General features: G+C 40.3%; 1 protein-coding gene and 1 long non-coding RNA gene across 7 annotated transcripts in view; one reads left to right on the forward strand and one right to left on the reverse strand.

The window, feature by feature from the left end:
• The window catches only part of LOC139776724 (CCR4-NOT transcription complex subunit 6), a 314159-nt gene that overhangs the window by 109243 nt on the left and 187153 nt on the right, over positions 1–17763 (forward strand). The gene's annotated exons all lie outside the window — the stretch shown is intronic.
• Positions 3982–8599, reverse strand: LOC139776726 (uncharacterized). Its single transcript, XR_011719159.1, has 4 exons — positions 7368–8599; positions 7077–7273; positions 6865–7013; positions 3982–4458 (listed from the first exon to the last, which is right to left on the reverse strand). It is a non-coding gene; the product is annotated as an uncharacterized lncRNA (long non-coding RNA).

The raw sequence follows: 17763 nt of genomic DNA on the forward strand, positions 1-17763 counted from the left end.
TTCTATTTTTTAAATTCTGAGGTTTCTTTAGTAATCGTTTATTTCGAGATAAGCCAAGGCATCACTCGCGACTAATCGTTGCGCAAACACAGTTGGCGGTGAAGGAACGCGAGGTGGCAATAAGTAAACGAGAAGGGTGAGGGAAGTGAAGGGATATATCAGCGAGCTAATTAAATCGCTTGAGGTCGCGCTACGAGTTTAGATGCGTGGGCGCGCTGCAGCGGATTCTTGGCCCCACCTTGGCAAGTGCGGGCTCATTTACCAACGGCAACGAGCGAAAGCCAGTGCGCCTGCTTCGGGAAAGGAGTTCACAAATAGAGCGAAAGACCGAGACCGCGCCAAAGCGAGAGAAATTTATTAGAGGTGCGCTGGAATCTCTAGGATTTTGTTTCCCCTCAATTCTAATATATAACGTCGTTTAATTTCCGAGATATTTAAAACAGGTATTGTAAAACCAAATGTGTACGTAAGAAAAAGTCGATTGTTAAATCTGTCAAATTATCTGCTCTTCGAGTTAAGCCGCGAACTTCTCGAGCATCCTGTATAAAATCGTCGGCGCGCGTCTTTATCCGCAAATACGTCGACTTTGCGTTACTATGTCGGCCTCGGGAACGGCCCCGCCGCAATTTGAATGCAGATTATCGTGCATTATCTAGACCATTATGCCTCCTCCTCATATCGCCGTCGCCGCCGTGTAGAATTTTTCTGGGAACATTAAAAGCGGCCATTACGGCCTGCCTGAAGTATAAATGAGGGTAACGATTCAGCACCGCTCGATTATAGTTCTCGAGGACTGCCAGGACGTTCTTTTCGCGATGTCGATCGCTTCCGAGGCCGAAACACGCGCGTTGTAATTGAATTTTATCAACGCTTTCTCATAAATTCAAAGTACCCTGTACATATAATGATAGGTAGGAGGGACATTTTTGACGAAAATAGCAACGAGAGGCAGGCCATTGGCTTGCTAATCGCCGAAAAATTGTTAGGCAAACTTGATTAAGTAGAAAGCAGAGCAAAGAGCGGTATTACGAAAAATATGCTCTCTTTGTAGAAATTTTATTACGTAATATCACTATCAGTCTTACATTTATAAAATGTATTTCATGTTATTTATTATGTGATGCTCTTCTTTTTCCTCCGTGATTTTCTACGCGTCAACAACGAGTGTGAAAATTCCAAAAATTCTTCATTGTCAGCTGCGAAGGATTGAGGATTTCTCTCAACTCTGTGCGCGTCGCGTTCATTCCATTATCCGAGGCGGTTTTTCAGAGCGGAGAAAGCTGCCGATCTCGACCCACGTATCCTGATCCTCGCACGCATCCTGCCGAGCACGCGCACGTAAATTTACGCGCTTCGGCCGTTGCTGTCTCTGACGTTTGCGAACTCGTTGCACTCGTTCGTCCAACTCGCCACATCCTTCTTCGGCTTCTCTCCGGCGATAACACGAGACACTTTTGCGTCGCACCGGTTGGTTATCGCACGCGGGCTCTTCGTCTTCGTTTTCTTTTTTCCCTTCTTCTTCCTGCCGTTACTTTTCTTTTTTTTTGCTCTAACAGCACTCGTCGGCCTGTTCAGACGTGTCTTCTTTAGGAATTTTACCTCTGCCTTTTATTAACGGATTCTATCTTCGAACGACGCTAATCTCCGGGTAATGGAAATATCGTCTAGCTTATTAAATCGAGAATCTAATCAGTATATGTTTTATGTCAGAACGAGACTTTGAGCGGGTTATATTGAGGCAGACATCCTAATATTGACAGGCAGATAGTCTAGTTCCTGAGGAAAGCTGGGTGAAATTAATTCAAATAATTTATCATATTTAATACATTTATCTATATTCTGTTACAATTAGGAAAACAAAAAATTTATGTGAAAATAACGGAGTTACATTAAGATGTTACATTAAGCAGCTGCTACAATTTTATATAAACAATATACGTTTCTTTTAAATAGAAACTGAGTCAACGCCAGAAATTCACGTGATTCTACATACATAAATTTCTCTTATTAAAATGTTAGTCGTACTTATTTAATTTATCTTGAAATTGCGCAATCGTGATTCTAAGCATGTTTCTGCCGAAAAACTACGGAATTTTTTTTATCTTTACGTCTTTATTTTTCTTGGACGTAGATATATCGAGGATGTTGGCCATGTGTATACTAATGATTATATCAAACAGTCTGTCAAGTCAGGCTTTAGGAGGGATGACTCGAGGAATTAATTTTGAGAAATGGCTTGTCCGTTCCCCGTGAGATACGGGCGACAAGTGAAGCGCGTTTGCATTTGCCGGCTTCCCCGACAATACCCGCCTTTCATTCGAATTGATTAAGCGAACGATGATTGCATATTGATGCAATAACGGTGGATTCCCAAGACAATGAAATCTTTGTTCTTAGGTAGGGAAAGGTAATGCTATTGCGAAAAGCGACATTACGTAACTATTATGTTGTACCCATCGGTTACTCCCATTTCACGAGGCGTACTTTGTGCTCTATAAATAATCGCGAGCGCTTTCTCTCGGTCGGTGATTCATCGGCCAGGTTATTATTAGGAAACGCGATTCCGAAGCCGGGTGAATTATTGAAGGATCGAAGGTCCTGAACAGGTTGATAACATAAATTATTCCTCACCTATATTACGTATTGGAACATGAATTTCTGGAGTCAATCTTTTACGAACCAATTACCGCAGGATAAGGAAAAAATAAACAAATTGATGAATTGATCTCTTGGAAGGCAATGATAACGTAACGTGCAAAAGCGTATTATTATAAACCTGAACAATTAGCATATCTCCTGATAATTCGTAAAGTGTTAATATTTAAGTTGTCGTATTGATTATTTTTGAGTTCTTATCTGATTTCGTCTGAATCAAGACATTTCGCGAATGTAATCGATCAACGGAAGAAAAGGAGAGATGATGCCATTGCCATAAATAAACGTGGTTTTGTGAACCGTGTTTCGGAACCGGGTGAGCGTATAAAACATTGCTGCCTTCCATTCGTATTTTATCGGCGCGTCAGAACCGCCAGATGTAAAGCGAATGTTGAATTATTCTAATCGGTCCGGCATGGGCCTACTTTATTCGAGGCGTGTGCCATCGCTGAGGTTTTAATTCTCCATCTTCGCATGACACACGTGCGCTCATACGGAATTTATGGGCGCGAGCTACACGGGGAAAACGAAACGTGATGGTTATTATCAATTCGTTGTTTGCGTTGTCGCGTTATTTGCTGCGCACTTGTCTCACCTTTGACTATGGACTTTACCAAGATTGAAACACAAAACACGATAGTGCTTATCAATCATCGTGAATTCGTTTTACAGAGTTATCGCTGGAGTCGCTTTTTCACATCCTCAAAATCCGCGAGTCGTTTGGCGAAAAAAAAATCGCGACATTTGCCGCGTTTAAATCGATTTATCTGTGCCAGTGCCGGCGCGACGCAATGCAAATCGTAATAAGGCTGTATCGGGGGAAAGATTTATGCTGACTCGCGTACGCTTTGCGTCGATCTCGCGTCACGATTCTGGATCTCTGTCTGTCTGATTTAACGAAACATCGACTCGAGTGTCGACCACAAGGTAGACACTCCGCCTGCTTCTTCGTATCATTGGCTTTCCATGTGTGGCTACTCGCCCGCTCGTCGGCGAGAAAGCATTATACTCTAAGTACGCTAATGCCTCGGCTCATGTTTTATTCAGGCGAGCGCGCACGCGAAAAATGTTAAATGCGCCGCGCGGATAGATAGGTTATTTATTATTCGCGCCACGGCGTATATCGACTGGCTCTATCAAACAATGTCTACACACGCCGATCGTGCAGCATTTAATAACAAGTAGGCATCGCAGCGTAATGTACGGTGCGTAATATTGACTAGAAACGACACGTGGGAATATTACAATCAAAATTGTGAATGAGTCGTTGATACGGAAGATCGTAATTGCGCATATATAAACACATTTTTATAATTTTTTGAGGAATTGTGTGGTAAATATAAATTTTATTAAGTACCCGTGCATTCACGAATGTACAAAGTGAAATGAATTAATTGACCACATTTCTTCACTAATTACGCTATACGTTCAGCCTCTAGCGGACACGAAGTTTTCGACGTTGAAAAATTTGGAAGAGAAAGTATCGCGGTAACGTAAACGCCATGATTTACTTCCCCGTGTCGACCAAGTACGTATAACTTCCCCGTCTGCCTCTAACACTGCTGGCAGACACAGTAAAGCACTGAGCTTTACGCCGTACCGTTTCTTTTAAAGCTCCCGGACGTTCTTCTCGTTGTAATTCTTCGCCGTTGCTCGAAAAACTCCGCTTTAATTAATCCCTCTCCCTCTCGATCCCGCCACACGTGCTCGCCGCCTCTAAACCGCCCTGCGCGGAATTCGAATGCGTCCCTGCGACTGTTTCCTTGCGCGTTTCCTAACACGCGAGTAGATACACATTTCATTCTGAAATAAGAAAGATTTCGAAGGAGTGTTTATCGAAACAATTTTATTTTTGAAGAAACTATAAGATTTCAACATTTTTCCATTTTAACTTTTTAATAAAACTTTTCATTTTTTTTTAAAGAGCAATTGCTTTGCCAAGCTTATATACCATATTGAAATCATAATAAAGTAAAGAATGGGAATGAAATTGTTAAAAATCCGTCTGAGCAAAAAAAAAACAGTTCCTGGATACTCGCCGTGGTCATATTTAGGCTTCGTATCACATTTATTTTACAGCTGTTTATTAACTGTCAAGGGAAAAGGATAGTTTTCGGAACATTTTATAAGTGTGTTAAAGTGATCTGAAGTGTTTTTTATCCAAATATTTTTTTACTTGAAAATGGCACGCAAGAATTCTCAGCGTATCATTTCTTGCCTCTAATGTCACAATCCAACATGGCCACGGCGAGTATCCAGGAGCTTTAAAGATAATATTTATTAAACTAATAATATCTATAAATCTTTGATTTAGGTTATTTATATTAAATTAGAGTAATTGTCTAATCTTCTAATTTGGATACATATATATTTGCACGTATATTTAATCTCCAAAGTCAAAGTGATTTGTGCCTCTATGGTTAATCTTGTTGCATTCGTTTCGCAACAGGAAAACACTGTCCATTATTTTGCAGCATTTTACTATGTCGCGCGACAATGTTTACAGTCGCGCTTACTGACTATTGAGAAATATCGTGCCGCCGTTAACGCGCCGTTCGCGACATTCTGGCGCGCACGATAAATAATTCGCGCGAGGAAATTACGGCTTCATACGCGATAACGCATCATGCGTCGCGTACTCGCGGTTCTTTCGCATGCATTCTCTCGTGTTATCAGGTGCGCAGCCATCCGCCGTCGACGTCGTCGCCACCATCGCCACCGCCGTCGTCGCCCGTCGCCGACCATTCTCACTATATTCGTCGCGTATCGCGCGCAATCACCTTCGTTTCATTACCGTTCCATTCAGCGGCAATTTCGTGTTTCATCGCCGATGGCAGCCGACGACGACGTGGATCCAATCTGCTTTAACAGACGATGAATTCCTCGACCGAGGGGACCGCATTTGCATCTCACCGCGCTTTCACGCGAGAGGGAAAAAATTCTGCTTTAGAATGAGGCAAAGTGATTTTCACTAAGAACTATTAAGGTGCACATTATTTGTAAAAAATATAGATATAATTAACATTTTTATTTTTTTGTCAATTAAAACTTAACTTTTGATGGAATGGAATTTGAAGTTGACTTTCCGTTTTAATTTTAATTACAATTTGGGATACGTCTTGTATTCAGTACATTTTATTATGAGCAGAAGAAACTTCTCAGAATAAACTTTGTGTAAAAATAGTACAAAGTTATATCTAGATTTAAATATGCCTGATAGTCATAAGTATACTTGAAATGTAGTTTAATTAGACTATCGCTAACAACGCAAAAACGAGAAGTGACGTAAGCGAGAAAGATAATTTATTCTTTCTCGCGATTTTATTCGAGAAAGAAAATCGGAAATATTATTTTAATATTTATTCATCATTGAGAAAATTAGGAAATTATGTATGTCTAGCTTTTATCCGTGATAAATTATTTATTATTAGGGGAATATAATGTGAGCGTACGTGAGTCAAACACGATTTCGTCACGATTATTTTCGTTATTAAGATTGAACAGAATGAGCAAGATAATGGTTGCTAAAATATTCCGTTCGTATATTTAAATGAGAGAGCATTCACACCAATCGGTCCGATTTTCCGCTGACCCGACCTATCCCATTCTGCCACCATCATGATGTGTGAATGCTCTCATTTAAATATACGAATGGAATATTTTATCGCGATTCGCGGGGTTATCTTGCGCTATCGCGACGCGCCTGAATAGCGGGGCTTTTTCTTTTCGAATTGTAGGACGTATTTATCACGCGTTTGTTTTCAGAAGCTGCGGTTTTCTTTTGCATGCAACAGAGAAGCACGAATACGTCTTTGGATCGTGGTATAAGATTCACGAATTAACACTTTACGGAGAATATGAAAGAAAATGCTAAGGGATTAGGATATTATTAAATTATACTAGTCAAGCTTATATTGACTGCAATGGTCAATAAGTTATTTATTTATGATAATAATTTAATAATTATAATAATGATAATTAAATCTTTCCAATGGCCTACTTTGAATCAAGCAGACTTAAGTTCTTTTTAACGCTAAGAGCTAATGGATAAGCTAAGAAATATGTATCGGTGCGATTGATAAGCTATGTTTCAAACTTGATTGATTCGTAAGTGACAGGACGTAATCGCGAGGGAATTGCTTTTACGGAGAAATCCATAATGGTTCTACGAAATATAAGTCGGGCAATATTGAAAATAATAGAGCACACCTATTCGCGTAGTCCGTAGAAAATGTAAATACGCAGGCTGGTAAATAGCCAGCAGTATCTATAAATATATCGCCTCGCATCTGTATTCCGTCTTTCAGTTAACGACTTTCCAGTTCCTCCCTGAAATGGCTCGCAAATACGGCGAGGAGCTGGAACAGATAAAACTTCAGTCAGACTTTACCAGAGACGAGATCTACATTAGATTTTTGTACCTTTTAATTCAGCAAATTCCTCGTTGACTTCAATTTATTTACTGCAATAAATCCCGATCGCAGCGTTGCACGCACCGCTGCGTTCTCGCAAAACCCGCGCGTAAAAGATCCGACCTGTTGTTATTTCACCGTTGAGTCAAATCTTGTTCGAGGCACCGCTGCTCGCGGATTCTATTACCGAGATTAAATCACGAATTCTGTACGCGGAATATCCCGTATATGTAATAATACGCTGTGAGTCAAGTTAGATCGGGAGAGGGCGAATGGGATCCTAAATTAAGCACCACTCACCTGCTGACTCACTCGCGCGCTCGCTTCTCGAGAGACGTTCCGTTAACCCTGCCGGTCACCAGGAAGCGGTGGTTACTCGGTTATGCTCAGTCACTCTGTATCTTTTTCCGACCCTTTAATCCCGTACTGCAATCCCTTTTACGCGCCATTACTGTACATTTCCACGGCTACTTTCCGCTACGCGGCGAGCGAGCGGCCCGTTCGACGTATCGTCCGCAAGAAATGTATAATGAAACGTAACGAGCAACACAAATACGATAAGATGAGGGGCAAGCTCTCGATTTTGCGGATCGCACGTACGTTGCGTGCTTATCAACGAGATCCATTAATCTACGTTTTCACGATGAGCCATCATAGATCACGCGCTCGTCAGAGAGAGGAGAGAGAGGGGGGGGGAGAGTTTTTTGTGGTTCGTTCTGCATCTTCTATAATAATCCTGGCTTCCGGCGGGCACCACCGAGAATCCCATTACCATGCGGAGAATGCTTTATTTGCACGTGCAGCGTTAAACGTATAGAAATTGCAGAATTGATTCCGCAAGAGGATCTTCTGAAGCTTGAATTTGGATCGTAAGAGATAAAAAAATGTTAAAAATCTGTTAAAAAACGGGAAAGTCAAAGAACGAGAAAAAGCTTGAATATAATAAATTCGAACGGATTAAGATTAATATTGTAACATTCATTTCTGAAAAATGCAATCGTCATCGGCGTGATTCGACGGATTCTACATTGTTATCGAATATCGTAGATCAACAGAGACGCGCACTGTCAACGGCCACGTCAAAATGCGAGATATCGCGTTACGCGCGGGAAGCGACGGCGACACACTGCCGGACGTGTCCATCAATACCGATTATAAAAGTTGTTTTTTATCTGCGTGACGTGATTTGCATGCATTACATCGGGTGCACTGTGATACTGTGATACGCGTTGCCGACTATACATATGCGCGATAAACCGAACCTGCGCACTTGTCCGCGCTGCCGCTTTACTGGGTGAGGTGATAAGCATCGGCCGCTATGGGGGAACGTGTAGCAATCAGTGCCGATACTTATATAATATATCGATATCGGCCCATTAATGCGGGCATATCATCGCTTCGTGTATCGACGATCGGTTCATCGTCGGCACGCCGTCAATGCGCAAATGCGAGCGCGTTTACTTTAAAGCCGCTATAGACACTAAAGTGCTGAATCTCCATCCTTCGTAATCGACACAATCGCTGCTCCTCGAGTCCTTTTACAACAATGTAAAACAAATGCGTCACCTCACGTTAAAATAGCTTCCCTATACTTTATAAACACAGTTATAAAGAGGAGAGAGATTTATAAATTTGTATTATATATAAATATTTTTTATTTAATAATCTAATAAAGAAGTAATTGAGTAATTAATTCTTTAATGATATTAAATTATAATTATTTCTCTTTAACACAGTTTCTTTGTATATCGTGAGAACTACACGGAGAGAATTTTTTGTTATATTTTACCCTTAAATTTACTACAAACTTGGGACAACTTGGCAACTAAGGAATTTTTAAAATATACAAAAGACATTTTACAAACAACGTGATAAAAATTATCAAGCAGATTGGTAAATTTTGAAAAATTATTGAAATTTCCTAGATATATTTTAGTAAAATTAATCAAACATATTTTATATTTTAATGTAATAGATATTAATATTTTTTATTAGGGTGGATATTAATCAGAATAGCTCGCATAAAATTCTTGATGATACATGTTGTCCCACAACTACCATGATTTCAGGGTAAATTTTAAGAGAAAATTCTCTCCGTGTATCGTTAGATATTTTTTATTTTAAACAATTTTTTCAAAAATAGCGGTTAAAATTGTATTCAGTGATCACGGAGGAAAAATCCTACACGTCGCAGCAGCGAAAACGTGCGTACTGACAATGAGACAAAGACGGGTGCAACGTCGAGCGAATATCGGACATTTTTATGCTAATAATCTCGTTATGCCGACATTATTGCATTATCGCTCTGCGGCTGTTATTACGAGCAGTTAGTCGTGAAATTTAAGCGACATCATGCGATCTCCATTCGGCCAACAATTCGGTCAGGTTTGATCCGACATTATCTCCGCGCGTGAAAAGAGGAGGAGGAGAAAGAAAAAGAGATAGAGTAGAAGAAAAGCAAAAAAAAAACGGCAGGTACGTAGAAGGAGGGAAAACTACTACGCTCTTTCTACATCGATCGCTACGAGAATTCGCGCTCTCTGGGTTCCGTAATAAAATTAATGGAGCGTGGCGAACGTCGCGAGGAGCATAAGACAGTATCTCACTCTCCCTCCCTCCCTCTCTCTCTCACCCCCTCTCTTTCTCTTTCTTTCTTTTCTCTTTTCCTTTTTTTCCACGATTTCAGCTTAAGCAATTCCACGCTTCGATTTCCACGCTGTTTTTCGATGTGTGCGTATACAAGCGCGCGGAGCGTTTCGGTGATATAGTGGCGTAGCTAGATCAACGGCGTCCGATCAAACGAAAGCAATTGCGGACTTTGATCTCGACTTAAACTGGCAGACCTGATCGACTATTAGCACGAGCGCGCGTTGTAGCTTTGTATAAAAGAATTCCTTAAAATCGATTGTTCACTTTTGCGACTTTTTGCGGCACATCTGTTTTTTTCGCGATACCGCCCCGAGGCGAATATCGTATATCGTTTGCGCGCGTGTCCCTTTAGCGAAGTGGGAAAGCGTGTTGGCGTTACAATCACCGCGCAATTATCCGGCAATTACGCTGCTTTCTAGCGATACCGATACATTGTAGTCACATTTGCGCGACGATTGTTAACAAGGTAGAAAAGCCTTGATTAAGAACAAATAGTTGTAACCCGAAGTGGAATCTGGAAAAACGATGCCGCTGTCGTGCCACTTTTAAACTTTACAATAAGAGCGTTAACTCCGCAAAATATTTTGTTGCGCGCCGACATTGAGAAATAGCAGACAAGCGTAATAAGGTAGAGTGCAATGGAACAAAGTAGAATGAAGTAGATGACAGAACAAAAGAAAAATATTTGATAAAACAAATTTTTAAAATAACACAATCCCTTTTAACACATCAAAAATGTGAAATACACACGGAGAGAATTTTCTCTTAAAATCACCCTAAAATCATGGTAGTTGTGGGACAACATGTACCACCAAGAATTTTATGCGAGCTATTCTGATTAATATCCACCATAATAAAAAATATTAATCTATTATTGTACATTAAAATTTAAAATATGTTTGATTAATTTTACTAAAATATATTTTGGAAAGACCCCGCACAAAACATATGGAAATTGGCTTTCGGTCGAATTGGCTGAAATTTGAATATGTTGTTATTCACGTGATTCTGAAGAAATGTTTCCATAGGCCCAACCTTATCCTATGGACAGTTTTTGCGCTAGAAGCTCTGGAAGATTCAGATATGAGCTATTTTTCTAATTTCGGTTTTAGCGAAATATTTGCATTCTACTGGTGTTTGTGTTATGTGTTACACGCACTTTCGCGAAGGTCGTGTGAGCTAACGTGTAGATGTGTGTGTGTGTGTGTGTGTGTGTGTGTGTGTGTGTGTGTGTGTGTGTGTGTGGGCGCGCGTGTGCGTGTGCGTGTGCGTGTGCGTGCGCGTTCGTGCGTGCGTATGTGTAATGTGTGTAATATGTGAAGCGAACGAGCGTATGGTACGTATTACAACGCGCGCGCGCACACGCACACGCGCACGCACACACACACACACACACACACACACACACACACACACACACACACACACACACACATCTACACGTTGGCTCACACGACCTTCGCGAAAGTGCGTGTAACACATAACACAAACACCAGTAGAATGCAAATATTTCGCTAAAACCGAAATTAGAAAAATAGCTCATATCTGAATCTTCCAGAGCTTCTAGCGCAAAAACTGTCCATAGGATAAGGTTGGGCCTATGGAAACATTTCTTCAGAATCACTTGAATAACAACATATTCAAATTTCAGCCAATTCGACCGAAAGCCAATTTCCATATGTTTTGTGCGGGGTTCTTTCAATAATTTTTCAAAATTTACCAATCTGCTTGGTAATTTTTATCACGTTGTTTGTAACATGTCTTTTGTATATTTTAAAAATTCCTTGGTGTTGCCAAGTTGTCCCAAGTTTGTAGTGAATTTAAGGGTAAAATATAACAAAAAATTCTCTCCATGCAGTTATAAGGACTCGTTTCAGAAAGGATTGAGAAATTGATGCGGAATCGAAAAACGAGGGACGATAGGTATCAGTGATATATTCGCGGGACGAAAATGGAAGAGTGTGGGGAGGGGCGAGAAGTGTTTTTTCTTCGTCTTTCTTGTTTTTTTGGCCGTCTGTTACTGATGTTACCGGCTACATGTGACGGCGATTTTAAACGACGACGGCACGTCCGCGTCGTCCAGTTCCGTCGTAAGTCACTTGCGGTCGCCTTAACAGGAAAATCAGGTTTTTGAGTGCATGCACGTTGCGCAATGCCGCGGACGGGAGCTTCTCGCACGATAATAAATTGCACGTGCGCGCGAGCGCCCGCGCCGTGGGCTGCTGAGTTACGTAAATTCAGTAATTGTCATGGATCTAATGTATATACCGCGGTACCGAATGCAAAATATTTATGTTATGTAGGTGTACACACATATGTATATGTAGCGGTCGCTACGTAAGAGCGTTTGGTGAACCCGCTGATATTTTTCCACAGAATTTTTCGAAATAATTCCACCGTAATAAACACGTGGAAATATAAACGCGTATAAGATATTTGCTCGGAAAAATATCGCGTTGAGGAAAAAATAGTTTTTTGTAATCCACCAAGTCAATAATAGTCGACGGTAATTGATGCAATTTTCCCTGGAAAAAAATTGATACGCATTACTATTTCTGAATGGAAAATATACATGAAAAATAGTATCCGTTTTCAAGAAATGTTAGGTAGAATATACATCACGAAAATCGTACGGTCTTGCGACATCGGCGATCAGTGACGAAACGATGCGCAAAAGAAACTCTTCGGGATCTTCGTCCTGGCGGCCGCGGCGTTGGTATTCCGCGAGATGACTATTATCGAGACATTTTAAGGTTTCCACGTCTATACGGCTGGAGAAGAGTGCGGTTAAGTCGCGGATGTAACATGAATAACAAATAACGTGGATAGCCCGGCGTCACAAAAAACGTAGTCGACCAGTAATGCAAATAAATAACGAAGTACCGCTCTAACGTTCCAACATTTTTGTCGTGACTTTCTCACGTGGCAGGTAAACGAATTTAACGCGCAGAAACTTTTGCTCAATGTAAAACAAATAAATAAATTAAAGTAATTTAAATCGACCTGACTGGCAATATATATAACGTCTTTTTCGATATGAACATTGAAAAACTGTGAGCCAACTTGGTTTGTCGGATTCACACAGAACTTTTTTCAGATCAATCATCGAGACATTATTAATTTCGACCATGGGTTTTGGTCAGTTGATGTAATTTCTAAATTAAATAGTTTAAAATTTTTATTGCGAAAAAATATTACCCCAGCCAGGGTTTGAACCTGGAACCTCCCGTATACCGTGCGGATGTCGTGCCAATTCGACCACTGGGGCTGTGGTAATATTTATCGCAATAACAAACTATAAGATGGAGCACCGATTACTAGGTCGACGGTGTATAATAAACAGAATGATAAATTTCTTAATAAATAAATAAATATAGTAAATAAATAAACATAATAAATTTTCAACAAAAATAAAGACCGTATGTTAGATTTCAAATTAATTAAATTAAATAATAAAAGCGTATATTCACTTATAAGTATAATATGTTTATAAAATACTGTGTTCGATTCTCCGACGAGAGAAAAGTCGCAGTGCACATTTCGCCGTTCACTACCCTCCTTCTACTACGTCCGTGCACGAGGAACTGTTCAGGTTTCACTTTCGCGCCAACAAAGTGGATGCACCGGTGTAGAAGGAAATGCATTCGGCCACGTGCAGCCTGTTTTAAAGCTGCATCGACGTTTTATGGTCGGCGAGCGCTCGCACTCCGGAGTGCAGTCGGAAGAGTGAAATCTAAGTGTCCGCGTAAGTAGGCAACACCGTCTTGCCTCTCTTGGAAAATTTCGCTGATTGATGTGCGCGCCCGCGCTTTTATCATCGATTGACCCGGTTCCGTTCGACATTAATTGCGTAACAGCGCATAAAATTCGAACGTCGTTTCGTGGCCATTTATTTTAATTAACGCGCGCGCATTACGCGGCAGAAATAGCCCGCAGCATCTCGCAATCTGCATTCCGGACTCCATAGTTTTTCGCAACGTTGCACGTGAATGTATTTTAGTTAATAACGTTGACAAATGCGTATAACTTATGCGAGCAATTTTTTTTAGGAATGGCATTTTCGTCAGATTTCAGACTGACAATGAGTTTCGCTCAGCGATAATATTCGGGAAGTAAAAATATTTCTATTTCGACGTTTTGCACAGAAGCGTAAATTGTTCGCAATTTAAACTTTGTAGTAAATGGACATTTTATCCATTTTCTATACAACTCTAATCGAGATTTCGTTCATATCTTAATCGTTCAAATTCTTTATAAAAAGATTTAACGTATTAGAAATTCCCAGCGACTATAAAAACCAATTTTGCTTTTATGCTGTAAATTTGTCCTTAATAATAGTTTTTATTCGACCTAGTATATTTTGCGTTATTACGTCACGGACTGTGAGACACGGGGGTGAAGTTTCGCGACAAGTATTCCCTTTTGTTCACCTGTTGCTAATAACTTGGTCGCGCTGAAGAATGACAGTGTCGAAAAAGCGGCATTTATGCATGCAACTTTATCCTCGCGTGCAGGCGCGCTCTTATATATCCTTGCCGCTCATTTATTCTCCCGGATCGTGTAAAAGCGTGTGTTTTCAGCGCGAACACCTCCATAAGGATATGCGCAAAGAATTAAGCCACGCTTCGCCGCGTTCTGAATTAGGTTCTCGACACGTGCGCGCGCCAACACGCGTGCATACACGAACGTACTCTATACGCGCGCGTGTGCGCGCACCCTCGTGTATAAAACACGCCCGTGTGAGCCGTGTGTTCCGCATTTCGCAGTCGCGGCATATAGAGCGCGTTTCCCATAATTCCGAACGACATTCTCGCGCGTTTTTCCCCGATGCTGCCGCATGCTGAAAGTGGATGTAATAACTAAACAAAACGGGACGATTGAGCGGCTTCACTGTGGTTTCTGCTCGTCCTTCAAGGTCTTCATCGGTAAATCGGATACAAAAGCGCGTGTTGGTACTTGTTCTTTAATTTTAGATCGTTCGGCGCTCGAATAATTAATAAAATCGATCAAAGAAAATCTTTAACAGTATTAAGGCCAAATAATCATTACGTAAGAGGCTTTGAAAGAATTACGATAAGTTTTTATAGATGTATAGTAAAGTATAAAGAAGATTAAATAAAAACTTTAATTGGACACACTGTAACACTTTCCTTTTCCCTTCTTCTTTTCGCTTTTATTCTTTTGTTAATTTACTATATTCCTACTGTGTAATTGTAACTATCTATATTCCTACTGTGATACATTGGACGCGTTACTTTTTTCCATATAAAACACAATGAGAACGTGCGCGCGACCATATTCCATATTATAAAATACCTAATAAATCGTCGAGCTCTCTGCACCTCTTTTACCTCCCTCTCTCTTCCTTTCTCTCTTTCTCTCTGCTGCTTCTTCTTTCAAACGGGTACGCGATTAGTCGACGGCATAAATATGTATATGCGGTTATGATGAGAAAGAGGAGGCATAACTGGAGAGCGGCACAGTTATCGTATATGGGCACAGATCTCGCTCATAATAATCGCGTGTACAGCTATCGCGCGTTCCACATACGGGGTGCTGCCGCGGCAGACGCGAGCAGACTTGTATTTTCTCTCTGCTGCAAAAATTAAAATGGATTTTTGCTGCAAAGAAAAGTATACAACAACACGCGTTTCCCATTGAAAATTAATATTGAATGAATTCTGTCTCATCGCGCGATGTAAATTTAAACTCGTATCGCGAATAGGAATACTTTTGTATGTAGCTTTAGCTTTGTATTCGCATTTGAAATTTTTGACGAAAAAAAATAGCGAGAATATTTAAATAGAGGAACATTGTGCTTTTAGCAATTTTAGAAGCTTACCGGATCATATGAATTGAATATCTCTAAACGTGATAAATTTTAAAATTATGATTTATTAAATTTTATTTAAAATTACACGAAAAACATTATGTTGCTATATTCATTTATACTTATAAATTTTCGGCGAAAGAACTTTTTTAATCTCTCGAATTATTTATATTGCGAAACTTCTGCTGAAAAGAGAAAGGCGTGGAATATCGCCAACTGCAGCCAATCGCCGAACATCCTGTACGACCGCGTGAACACTACAAACCACGCTTGTCCGTCTCTTTCCATGTCTCTCGCGTGTCATGCCCGAGGACGATGATGAACGACTGCGATTGTAATTCCCATCGGCTGGCAATTACTTAACGTGAGATGAAGCGGTCAATGTAGGCGTGTATAGCCCGACTTTGGCTGGTACTTAGCGAAATTAACGACGTAGCCGCGGTCACGTACATGTCCGCCTTCTGCATAAGCAATAGATGGCGTACTTCGTCGTCATCATCCTCCTTGTCCTCGTCCTCGTAATTTACACGAACGAGATAGAAGCGTACTCTAAATGGTGAATGTTAATCGAGCCGTCAGTAACGATCGATAAAACGAGACGAATCAGGATATCCGACACTCGTCTCCTTTCTGAACGAATATAGACTTCACGTGCTAAAAAGAGTAGCTTTTCAGATGCGTCATTCCACACATCTGAAGTTTAATCGATATTCAAGTGACATTTAAATTTGTGGACGATAATCAAACTAACAATATGCTTATTTAAAACTGAAATCTGTATTACTATATGACGTTAGAAATTAAACAAAACCATATTGAAAGATTTAATAATGGATCTATCCATATTAAAGGTTTTTTTTACGGGATATATGAATATATATAAAATTTTATGTCATAGCATAAATCTAGAAGATTAAAAGTGCATTAAAAGAAATTGGTTGTCATAATACCCGACGTAGAATATATCGTATTACCTTATTTTTTTTATCTTATTTTTCCTCCTCTTGCTTTTCCTTTCCTCTCGTTCTTTACGTTTTGCTTGCTGCCAGTCGTTACTCGGTGCACATGCATAGTCAGAACTTAAGATGAGCTTCTGAGTAAGAAAGACGAGCTTGCGGACGTACAGTGCGAGTGTAAGCCGCTCTTCAAGGTATCGCTTTAACTCGTCCTTTCAGAGCTCATCCAAAAACAAAGCGGCTTTATTTACCCTGACAACCAGAAAACAAGGTTTTATAGGCGTCTAGAGAGAAAACGCTGTAAGAACAGGTAAGACGAGCTTAACGTCAATGCCTTGACCAAGTGCGCTTTTTTTCTGACGAAATTGAAAATGGCTGAAGACGAATTTCGAAAATAAGTCCTTTATTATCATATTCTCAGAATCATTACACGTATATATGCGTGAGTTTTAATCCTCCATCTGCATACTAGATCTGCGTCCGAATCAAAATATCTGCTCGTAACTGTAAAACTTGCATGCCTGCTAGAAAATGTTAAATAAGCGATGTTTATCAAAATGACTATAAAATTGTCAACTACAATGTAGACAGATGTTTCATGAATTGTTTCAGATTTTTTTAAAATACTTTAAAGTAGGGAAAAATAGCGTCGAACGTGACAGATCCACATATACACTCCGAGGGTGCAAAAAAAAAACATAGACGGAGGGTTAATTATGAATTTTCCAATCATTTGATGACGAATAAGATAGTAGAAAACGACTCAATTTGTAGTTTGTTTGAGAAATAAATCTTATTTCCCGAGCAAATATAATAGAATTGATTATTTTTATATCTTTTCGAGAGATCACTGTAACAATTTTTCAAGATTAAGATTGCGTAATTATAAAAAATGACGCCAAGTCAGTCATTTCTGGCTATACAAAGCGCCCATTGGCACTGCCCGTTACGTCGATAGAGTGTTGCTGGATGCAGAATGCGCGCGTGTCATAAAATACCGCGCGCGACACAAGCGCGTAATTACTGAATGTTTAAGCTCGCCCGTACGTATGCCACACGCGCGGCTCGCGCGATTTTTCCGCGTCTCTGAATATTGCACGATCACCGCTACGTTCCCGGAATACGTCGACGAAAAACCTGTGTAATGTCGGCTCGTAACTTCTCCCGCGTTGAATAATCCGACCCGTCAAAATTATTGGAAAGTCATTCGGCGCCGGCGTTCGCAAAAAAAGCAAATTTACCGAGAAATGCAAAATTCGCG

This window comes from Temnothorax nylanderi, unplaced genomic scaffold, assembly GCF_030848795.1.
Source record: "Temnothorax nylanderi isolate EJ_2023f unplaced genomic scaffold, tnyl_v1.0 TNYL_tig0126_pilon, whole genome shotgun sequence".
Classification (NCBI taxonomy): domain Eukaryota; kingdom Metazoa; phylum Arthropoda; class Insecta; order Hymenoptera; family Formicidae; genus Temnothorax; species Temnothorax nylanderi.